The following is a 9,282-nucleotide window of genomic DNA, read 5'->3' as shown; positions in this document are numbered from 1 at the left end:
TTTAACTTATTTTCTTCATTTTCTTTTTTTAACTTTATGTCAGGGATTTATGTCCCTTCGTGGTTGCCATTTATGTAACGTAGGTCTTATCCCTGAACGAATAAATTAAACTTTTTAGACACACAGAAACAGAAGGATAGCCCGGTGACCTAGCTACTGAATTTTACAAAGGAAAAATAATAAATCAATTCACTTTCAACATAAAATGTCTGTATTTTTTTTTTTAATTCCAAATAATAAATCAGTACATCAAACAAACATACTCATGTCACAGACCATTTACCAGATACACTTAACTCCAATACATACACAAACAAATAAGCCTAGTTAACTCACAAAACATCAATAAATCCTGGGGATGGACTGTGAGTGAGTGTGGGGGAGGGGAGAAGTCTGTTTTGTCCTTTGTCACTCAGTTTAGGAGTGTATTTCAGGGGATAAGGATGTGTGAAAGTAAAGTTGTAAAATGCAGCTTTTCCAGTCGTCGTGTGTGTGTGTGTGTGTGTGTGTGTGTGTGTGTGTGTGTGTGTGTGTGTGTGTGTGTGTGTGTGTGTGTGTGTGTGTGTGTGTGTGTGTGTGTGTGTGTGTGTGTGTGTGTGTGTGTGTGTGTGTGTGTGTGTGTGTGTGTGTGTGTGTGTGTGTGTGTGTGTGTGTGTGTGTGTGTGCGCGTGTGCGTGGAGTGCTAGAGGAGGAGAAATTATATTGGTGTAGTGAGAACCACTTATCTGAGGGTGACAGGCCAGAATAGCTTACTGGATTGGTTAACTTGGAAGGGGAAAGTTGAATGTTTCCCCAACAGCTCCTGGGTTCAGTGGCAAAAACTCCCAAAAAAATTGCCTGATTCAGCTGATGAAGTCCTCAAGAATCCACTTTTCTCCTTGTTCGATTCCGACTTCCTCTTGCTTCTTTCTCCCTCTTTCGAATGACATGCTGTCCTCCTTTTAACAGCACACAGGTGCCAATCATTCTCTTGATTGTTTCCTCCAGTTTCTCTCAGGGGTGCTTGATTAGCCACTCCCCTTTTTCTCAGGGAATCTGTAGGAGTGGGTTTACTTTCTCCCTGTCCTGCTACAACCTATGATGCAGGACCACAGCCACGACTCAAGATCCATGGCTCGCGATGCAGGACACAGGACCGCAGGATCATCCATGACTCCGGATCCCAGCGTATATAGACACCAAAAAGAAAGACATTTGGGGAAGCTGGGTTAATCGGAACATGAGAGTACACAGGTATAGACAGAGAGAAGGAAGAAGTAAGATGTCCCCCGACAAACTAAGCCTATATCAGCAAAACTAGGGGCTGAATCTAATCAGCCCTAACTATAAGCTTTATCAAAAAGGAAGGTCTTCAGCGCACTCTTAAAAACGGATAGGGTGTCTGCCGCCCGAACACAAACTGGAAGCTGATTCCACAAATGTGGAGCTTGATAAGAAAAGGCTCGGGCTCCCATTGTACTTTTAGAGACTCTAGGAACAACCAACAACCCTGCATTCTTGGAACGCAATGCCCTAGTAGGACAGTAGGGTATAATGAGTTATTTAAGGTAAGATGTCGCCTGCCCATTAAGGGCTTTGTAGGCGAGAAGAAGAATTTTAAATTCTATCCTGTGTTCTATAGGGAGCCAGTGTAAGGCAGCCAGAACAGGAGTAATGTGATCCCTTTTCCTAACTCTGGTTAGGACACGAGCTGCAGCATTTTGAATCAGCTGAAGCGACTTGACTGACTTCTTGGTACACCCTGATAATAAGGAATTACAATAATCCAGCCTTGAAGTAACAAATGCATGGACTAGTTTCTCTGTATCGTTTTGAGGCAAGATATGCCTGATTTTTGCAATGTTACGTAGCTGGAACGACCTGCCCCCTCATGTTAAATTGTCGCCCACTCTTGAAGCTTTTAAGTCCCGCCTAAAAACCCACCTCTTTTCCCTCGCTTACCAGTCAGTCTGACCTATGTCATACCTATTTGTATGCTTTTACTGTCTGTCCATAACCTTTATGTGCCTTGTATTTATTCTATGTGTGCTTTTTTATCTTTTCTTATGTGTGCTTTTTATCTATTCGTGTAATATTATATTTTATTATAATGTTATGTTCATTGTAAAGCACTTTGGCAAACCCTCTGTTTTTAAACTGTGCTATATAAATAAAGTGGATTGGATTGGATGGAAGTAGGCGGTCCTTGAAATTGATTTTATGTGGGCGTTAAAGGATAAATCCTGATCAAATATAACACCAAGATTCCTTGCAGTCTCACTGGAGGCCAAATTAATGCCATCCATAGTTAGTATATCTTTAGATAATTTGTTTCATAGATTCTTCGGGCCAAGTACAATAACTTCAGTTTTGGTCGTGTTTAACATCAAAAAGTGTAAGGTCATCCACGTTTTTAAGTCCTTGAGGCAGTCTTGAATTTTATTTAGATGATTAATTTCATCAGGCTTGATTGATAAATATAGTTGAGTATCATCTGCATAACAATAAAAATGTACAGAATGATTCCTTATAATATTGCCTAACGGAAGCATATATAATGTGAACAAAATAGGTCCGAGCACTGAGCCCTGTGGCACTCCATGGCTAACTTTGGTTTGCATGGAAGATTCATCGTTGACACGTACAAACTGAGAACATTCAGATAGATAGGACCTAAACCAGCCTAAAGCAGTTCCCTGTATGCCAACTAAGTGCTCTAGTCTTTGCAATAAGATATCATGATCGATAGTATCAAATGCAGCACTGAGATTGAGCAAAACAAGAATAGAGACAAGTCCTTTGTCAGAGGCTATTAGAATATCATTTGTGACTTTAACCAGAGCTGTCTCTGTGCTATCATGTGTTCTAAAGCCAGACTGAAAATCTTCAAATAAATCATTGTAATCACACAACTTTTTTGCGACTGCTTTCTCAAGAATTTTTGAGAGGAACGGAAGATTAGAAATAGGTCTATAGTTGGCTAAAACCTCTGGATCGAGGTTGTGCTTTTTAAGAAGCGGTTTTATCACTGCTACTTTGAATGATTGTGGAACATAGCCTGATAATGAAGACATATTCATAATATTTAATAAAGAAGTGCTAATTAATGGAAAAACTTCCTTCAACAGCTTAGTTGGAATTGGGTCTAACATACACGTTGATGGTTTAGAAGAGAGAATCATTGAATTGAATTGTTCAAGGTTTATGGCTGAAAAGCATTCTAGTTTACTATCTAGTGTAATATTAGAACTTACGTTTCCAGGAGCTGTTGATAACACTATACTGGTCAAAGGCAAGAGGTCATTAATTTTGTTTCTAAGAGTAACAATGTTATCGTTAAAAAAGCACATAAAATCATTACTACTACTGAGTGGTATGGGAATAGAAGGCTCAATCGAGCTATGGCTCTCTGTCAGCCTGGCTACAGTGCTGAAAAGAAATCTTGCATTATTCTTATTCTCTTCTATTAATGAAGAGTTGTAGGCTGCTCTCGCTTTACGCAGTGCTTTCTTATATTCATTGAGAGTAATATGCCAAATTAAACGAGATTCTGCAAGTTTAGTGAAACGCCATATCCTTTCAAGTTGTCTCGACTTTTGCTTTATTTTTGCGGGTTTCGGCATTACTGTATGCCATGGAGCTAATCTATGTTGTTTTATTTTCTTCTTTTTCAAAGTAGCAACAGAGTATAATTTTATTTGCAGCGCATCTGTAGCACTATCAACAACATGATCAATTTGGGGTGGTGTACATTTTGTATAAGTTTCCTCCCCTACATGCAGACATGCTATCGAGTTAAGTATTGGTGGAATCTCTTCCTTAAATTTGGCTATAGCACTAACAGATAGGTTTCTGGTGCAGGAGCTTTTGACTAATGCTTTGTAGTCTAGTAACAGTACTTCAAAAGTTACTAAGAAATGGTCGGATAAAGCAGGATCATGCGGTTCGACTAATAGTTGCTCAATTTCAATACCATAAGTCAGAACAAGGTCGAGAGTGTGATTATAGCAGTGAGTTGGTTTATTTACACTCTGACAGAAACCAACATAATCTAATATAGAGTTAAATGCAACAGTAAGGCTATTTTTATCATCGTCAACATGAATATTAAAGTCACCTACGATAATTACTTTATCTGTTTTAAGTACCAAAGTTGATAAAAACTCAGAGAATTCTGATAAGAATTTTGAATAAGGACCTGGTGCACGGTACACTGTAACAAATAAGATTGGCTGCAAAGTTTTCCAGGTCGGATGCGTAAGACTAAAAACGAGACTTTCAAAGGAGGTATAATTTAATTTTGGTTTAGTATTGATTGGCCCATGCCTCGGGCAATATGAGTATTGATATGGCTGGGTGGAGTGGCCTCATTTATGCTGACATATTCTTCATGTCTCAACCAAGTTTCAGTGAGACAGCATATATCAATATTATAATCTGATATTAAATCATTTACCAATATTGCTTTAGATGCTAGAGATCTTATTTTGAAGAGACCACATTTAATATTCCTGTTTTGTTGCACTGTAGTATGTGATTTACTTTTATTAAGTTGTATTATGTATGACACCTCTATTAGGTTGTACCTTAAATTGTCCTTGGGCAGACACACACATCTTCCTTGTCAAAACTTGACACCTACATTGCAACTTGACAGCCAAAAGCTCAGTCGCAGTTTCAGGTTTATGATGCTAGTACAAGGTAATGTAATCTCAAGCCTACAAAGATGAGCAGGCTACAGATATGTTTGCTAGCCTCACTTTTTAATAACTCCACTCCCAAGAGAGATTAAGAAGCAGTTTTGGCGCGCATGGGGCCCCCTTGAGGGGTTTTCCCGACATGTCGTTGGAGTAAATTAAAGGGTGTTTCATGTTGTCGTTGCTGTGGACCTTCTTAATCTTTTGTTATGTTTTTACATTTTTTATTTTGAAATTGTTACGTTTATTTATTCTGTTTGTATCTTTTATTTTTAATTAATTAATTAATTTTATGTTTTGTGAGCTGAGCTGTGTGGTTTTATATTGTATGTATCTCTCTGTACAGCACTTTGGTTTGGAGGTTTAAAGTGCTATATAAATAAATTTGGATTGGATTGGATTAATCTACTTTATTTGGGGGCCCCCTTCTGGTCCAAGCACTTGCCTGTCGGTAAACGGCGCCCCTGTATACACACACACATTCAATACATACATACAGTATGATGGCTTGAATTAGTGGGAGAAATGGCACTGTTTGTCTGTAGCCAATGCCTTGAACCTCGGCAAAACTGGCATTAGAAGCATTAGAAAGTCAAGGTAAACTTGCGGTTAACTTGTGGTCTGCAATTAATGTCACGCTCGCGCACACAAGTAAATATATATGCACGTTCATTCTCACAACGCGTCAGACACAAGAAAATATACATTAAAGGGGACCTATCATGCAAAATGCACTTTGTGATGTCTTTTATACATAAATATGTGTCCCCGGTGCGTCGGGGAACTCACGCAGCTTCAGAAAATAAAACCCTCTCTATTTTCCTCCAAATCTTTTAAAAACAGAGGTACAACGAGCGGATACATATTTTCTGCCGATCTGACATCAAATCGGCAGCAGACCCACAGAAAATTGCTATCAGAAACAATGCCTGACGTGTTTTGGACGTAGTCTCGTCTTTGTTTACATTAGCAAGCGTCGCTAACACTCGAGCTAAACCTGTACTGTAGCACAGGGGTTCCCAACCCCCGGTCGTTACTGCCGGGCCGTGAAATAGCTGTGAGTGTATCGTAATATTTGCAGAATTATAAATATATAAAAATATTTTATCATAATATTTTTTCAAAAAGTGTTTAATTTTTGTAGCCTGGTTAAACTTTCACTAGAAAACTGTTAAAAATGCCATGGCTTTTATGATGTTCCGAGGGATTCGGCGGATCAGCCTATGGTCTCAGCCTCTCGTGCGCACGAGAAAGTTACCGGTGCGCCAAGTAGGAAGAGGAGCGCACAGGAGACAACTGTTTAATTGCAGACTGTTATGTTTATGCGGGGAAATGGCAGTGCATGCATTATTTGAGATATATTTCAAACTCGGACTTCATTTTAAGGATATGTCGGCCAGGGGTGTAGAGCTATTTGTTTAAGCACCGGATTGGCAAAACAGGAGAGTAAACCAGTCTGCCTTGATGAATTAATGTCCGGGACTCTTGCGGTATCTGCTGCCCACAGCTGTTTTATAGAAGGAAAACCTAGTTTAATAAATTAGTTTAATCTTAATCTCGATGTAGTGCTAAATGCTGTCGGACGTGCACCGGAACGAACGTCACTATCATAATATCTTCTGAAAACAAATGCCAGTCAAACACACACACACACACACACACACACACACACACACACACACACACACACACACACACACACACACACACACACACACACACACACACACACACACACACACACACACACACACACACACACACACACACACACACACACCTCCTTCATAATGCGCCTTCTCCTTGTTTTTCCATGATTATCCGTAAATACAAACAAAACCAAAACGTTGATTTATCTGTTTTCCCGTTTAGTTTAAAAACTGAATAACGTCGTTTTTTTGGTTTTCCAAAAAACGACACCGGTATTTAAACATTAATATGTTTTGGATGCATATTGTTCTAGTATTTGTTCAGGCTGTTACATACAATTAGCCTCTGTTGCTACCTGCTGGTGGTGAGTAAATATTAAAATCAGTTAAAATTGACAACCGGTCCGTTTTTTTTTTTTTAATGTATCTGCCGGTTGGCACAATAAAGGTTGCGAACCCCTGATGTAATGCATAGCAGTGGTCACCAACCTTTTTAAGCCCAAGATCCCCGACCTCGGCCTTAGTGAAAGGCGAGATCTACCTATTGCAGAATTGAGTGAAAAAGACAGCCCAGACAGTACTTTCAATTTGAGGCCTTTTACAGTAGCTAATTGCATCAGAATTAAATCAAATCATTTGGTGCAACTTCCAATTTGATTAAACCAAGAACACAACATAGCTACATGTCAAAAAGGATAAATACATATATTTACATCATACTTATCATTTTAAGTTTCATTCATTCCTTCATTACAATCCTAAATATAAATGTATGTAGCTTATTTTCCATTTGTTTGAGTGAATGAGTATATTATTTTGTTGACAGCAACAACAACAACAAAGAAAAAAAATAACATCTTGCAGTGACGTGAGTAGATAACATAAAGTGCCTTTTTAATTGTGAGGCTTATCCACTGAAGCTTCATACAAGTGCAACATTTAAGATTAACATTACAACTTAGTAGTTATTTTAACACAATTCTAACAAATTCAAAATTCTAACATTCTTTATCCGTGCATAAACCATTGGTGCGTTCCAGGTGCGTTCACACCGGACGCGATGCGAATGACGCGTTCGCACGGTAGCCAATCAGCGGTGAGGATCTCAGCCTGACGTTGAATCAGAAAACCAAAACAGCAGCCATTAGCTGTTCGCACTCAGAGCTCACAACTCCTCATATCTGTTCTGGACTAAAGTTAAACATGAACAAACCAAAGACTGTCTGTGTCATGGTGAATACAGTCGCTGTTGTATCTGTGTCTGTATCATGTTGTTGTGAGTTTGGACGGAGCAGCTACAACGTTAGCTTAGCCTGATCGATCCGATCTCCATTCAGAAAACACGCATTTTAAAAGGTTTTTCGCCTGCCGTCTTGTCTGCACACTTGTCAAAGCATTAATTCATGGTTTTTACTAACCGGTATCAGTATGTAGTCATTCCGGCATCCTTTTGAAACATGTAATACAATTAAATCAGGGTAAAATAAGTTGATTTAGTTGGTGCAGTGAGTTAAAAAATATGCAACATCACTTTAAGTCAGTCTATTATTTTCGGGAGCGACAAGGAATGTCTTAAAGATACGTCAATTAAGTAGCACCTGTTAACGGGGTGGTGGATGATAGGCTTACATCTAAAATCTTTTTTTTTTTTTACTTTTCTTTCTTTTGTTACTCTTTTTTTTTAACGGTGCGTGATTTACCCGCACCACACTTGGTCGATCGCGATCGACTGGTTGGTGACCACTGGCATACAGTCTGCGTTGTGGCTGAGGTAAAGTGTCAGTGGGGGGGGCCGGGCCTTGTTTAAGTGGCCGGTAGCGGAGGGTAAGAAACTGTTCAGGTGGCGAGAGGTTTTGGTCCTGATGGAGCGCAGCCTCCTGCCAGAGGGGAGGAGGGTGAACAGTTTGTGTCCAGGGCGGGAGGGGTCGGCCACTATCTTCCCTGCCCGCCTTGAAGAGTATCTTGTTTAAAACATCTTTCAAGTATATCTTTTTTAAATAACCCAAATGCATGGGCCTGATAGGGAGTCCACTCAGACCTGGTTGGCCTTGCAATACAACGACAAAAACCCTGAAAGCATTGACAACCTTTTGTCATTTAGTTTGGTTGAATATGCATGTTGTCGAGTATTTTCATTTGTTTATTTCAATTAAGCAAAATATAATAAATCTGAAACGTTTTTTCTCCGTTCTCAAGGTCTTCAGGTGACTCAGCTCCACTGTGAAGGCAAAACAAAGACGATGGGCTGTTTAGCCAAATCAAAAATCAAAAACAACCGCTTTGCTTAAACCCTTTTTATGAAAGTACGTCCCTCCCAAACGCACAGCTTGGGCCTGAACAAAACATTTTTATTTTCATGCATCTGACACTGCTGTCCGTCTGCTGCCTGGCTCGGCTTAGCTTGATGCATCTGTTTGTGGGAAGAAAAAAAAAACACCTGCATATCTCTCTCCCAGCTGAATTGCTCAGAAGTGCTGCCAAGTAGAACTGGACAGATGTGGGGACTGGATCTGCAGCAGACAACTCCATCACTCTCCCACTCATCCCTCTATATAAATCTCTGTCTATCACGCCTGCTGCAGTTGTCCTCTGAATGCCATTAGTTTTTGTCTTCTGCAAAGGGCATTGGGGAAGGGCATTTTGGAGATGAGGAGGGAAGTGAAATCGTGGAGACAAAAGGGTTTGCTGTTTCTCTACATGCTATGCACTGCGGGTCAGGCGCAACATGTGTGGTCCATCATGCCTTGACGTATTCTCGTCCTATGCCATGGCGCGTATCCATCCCCACGTTAGGCTAATGATGTGTCTTGTCCTAAAAACGAGCTTTCGTTCAGCAGGGCACTGAGTCACAAAGGAAGTCAATGAGGACGAGCTATCATAGGCCATTTCCTCTAAACCACTTCCGCCTCTGACCAAATTCTGCATCACCATAAAATGTGGTATTTTCTTCTCTCGTA

The sequence above is a fragment of the Pseudochaenichthys georgianus genome, chromosome 19, assembly GCF_902827115.2.
Source record: "Pseudochaenichthys georgianus chromosome 19, fPseGeo1.2, whole genome shotgun sequence".
Classification (NCBI taxonomy): domain Eukaryota; kingdom Metazoa; phylum Chordata; class Actinopteri; order Perciformes; family Channichthyidae; genus Pseudochaenichthys; species Pseudochaenichthys georgianus.
Note: the sequence above shows the minus strand (reverse complement) of the source record.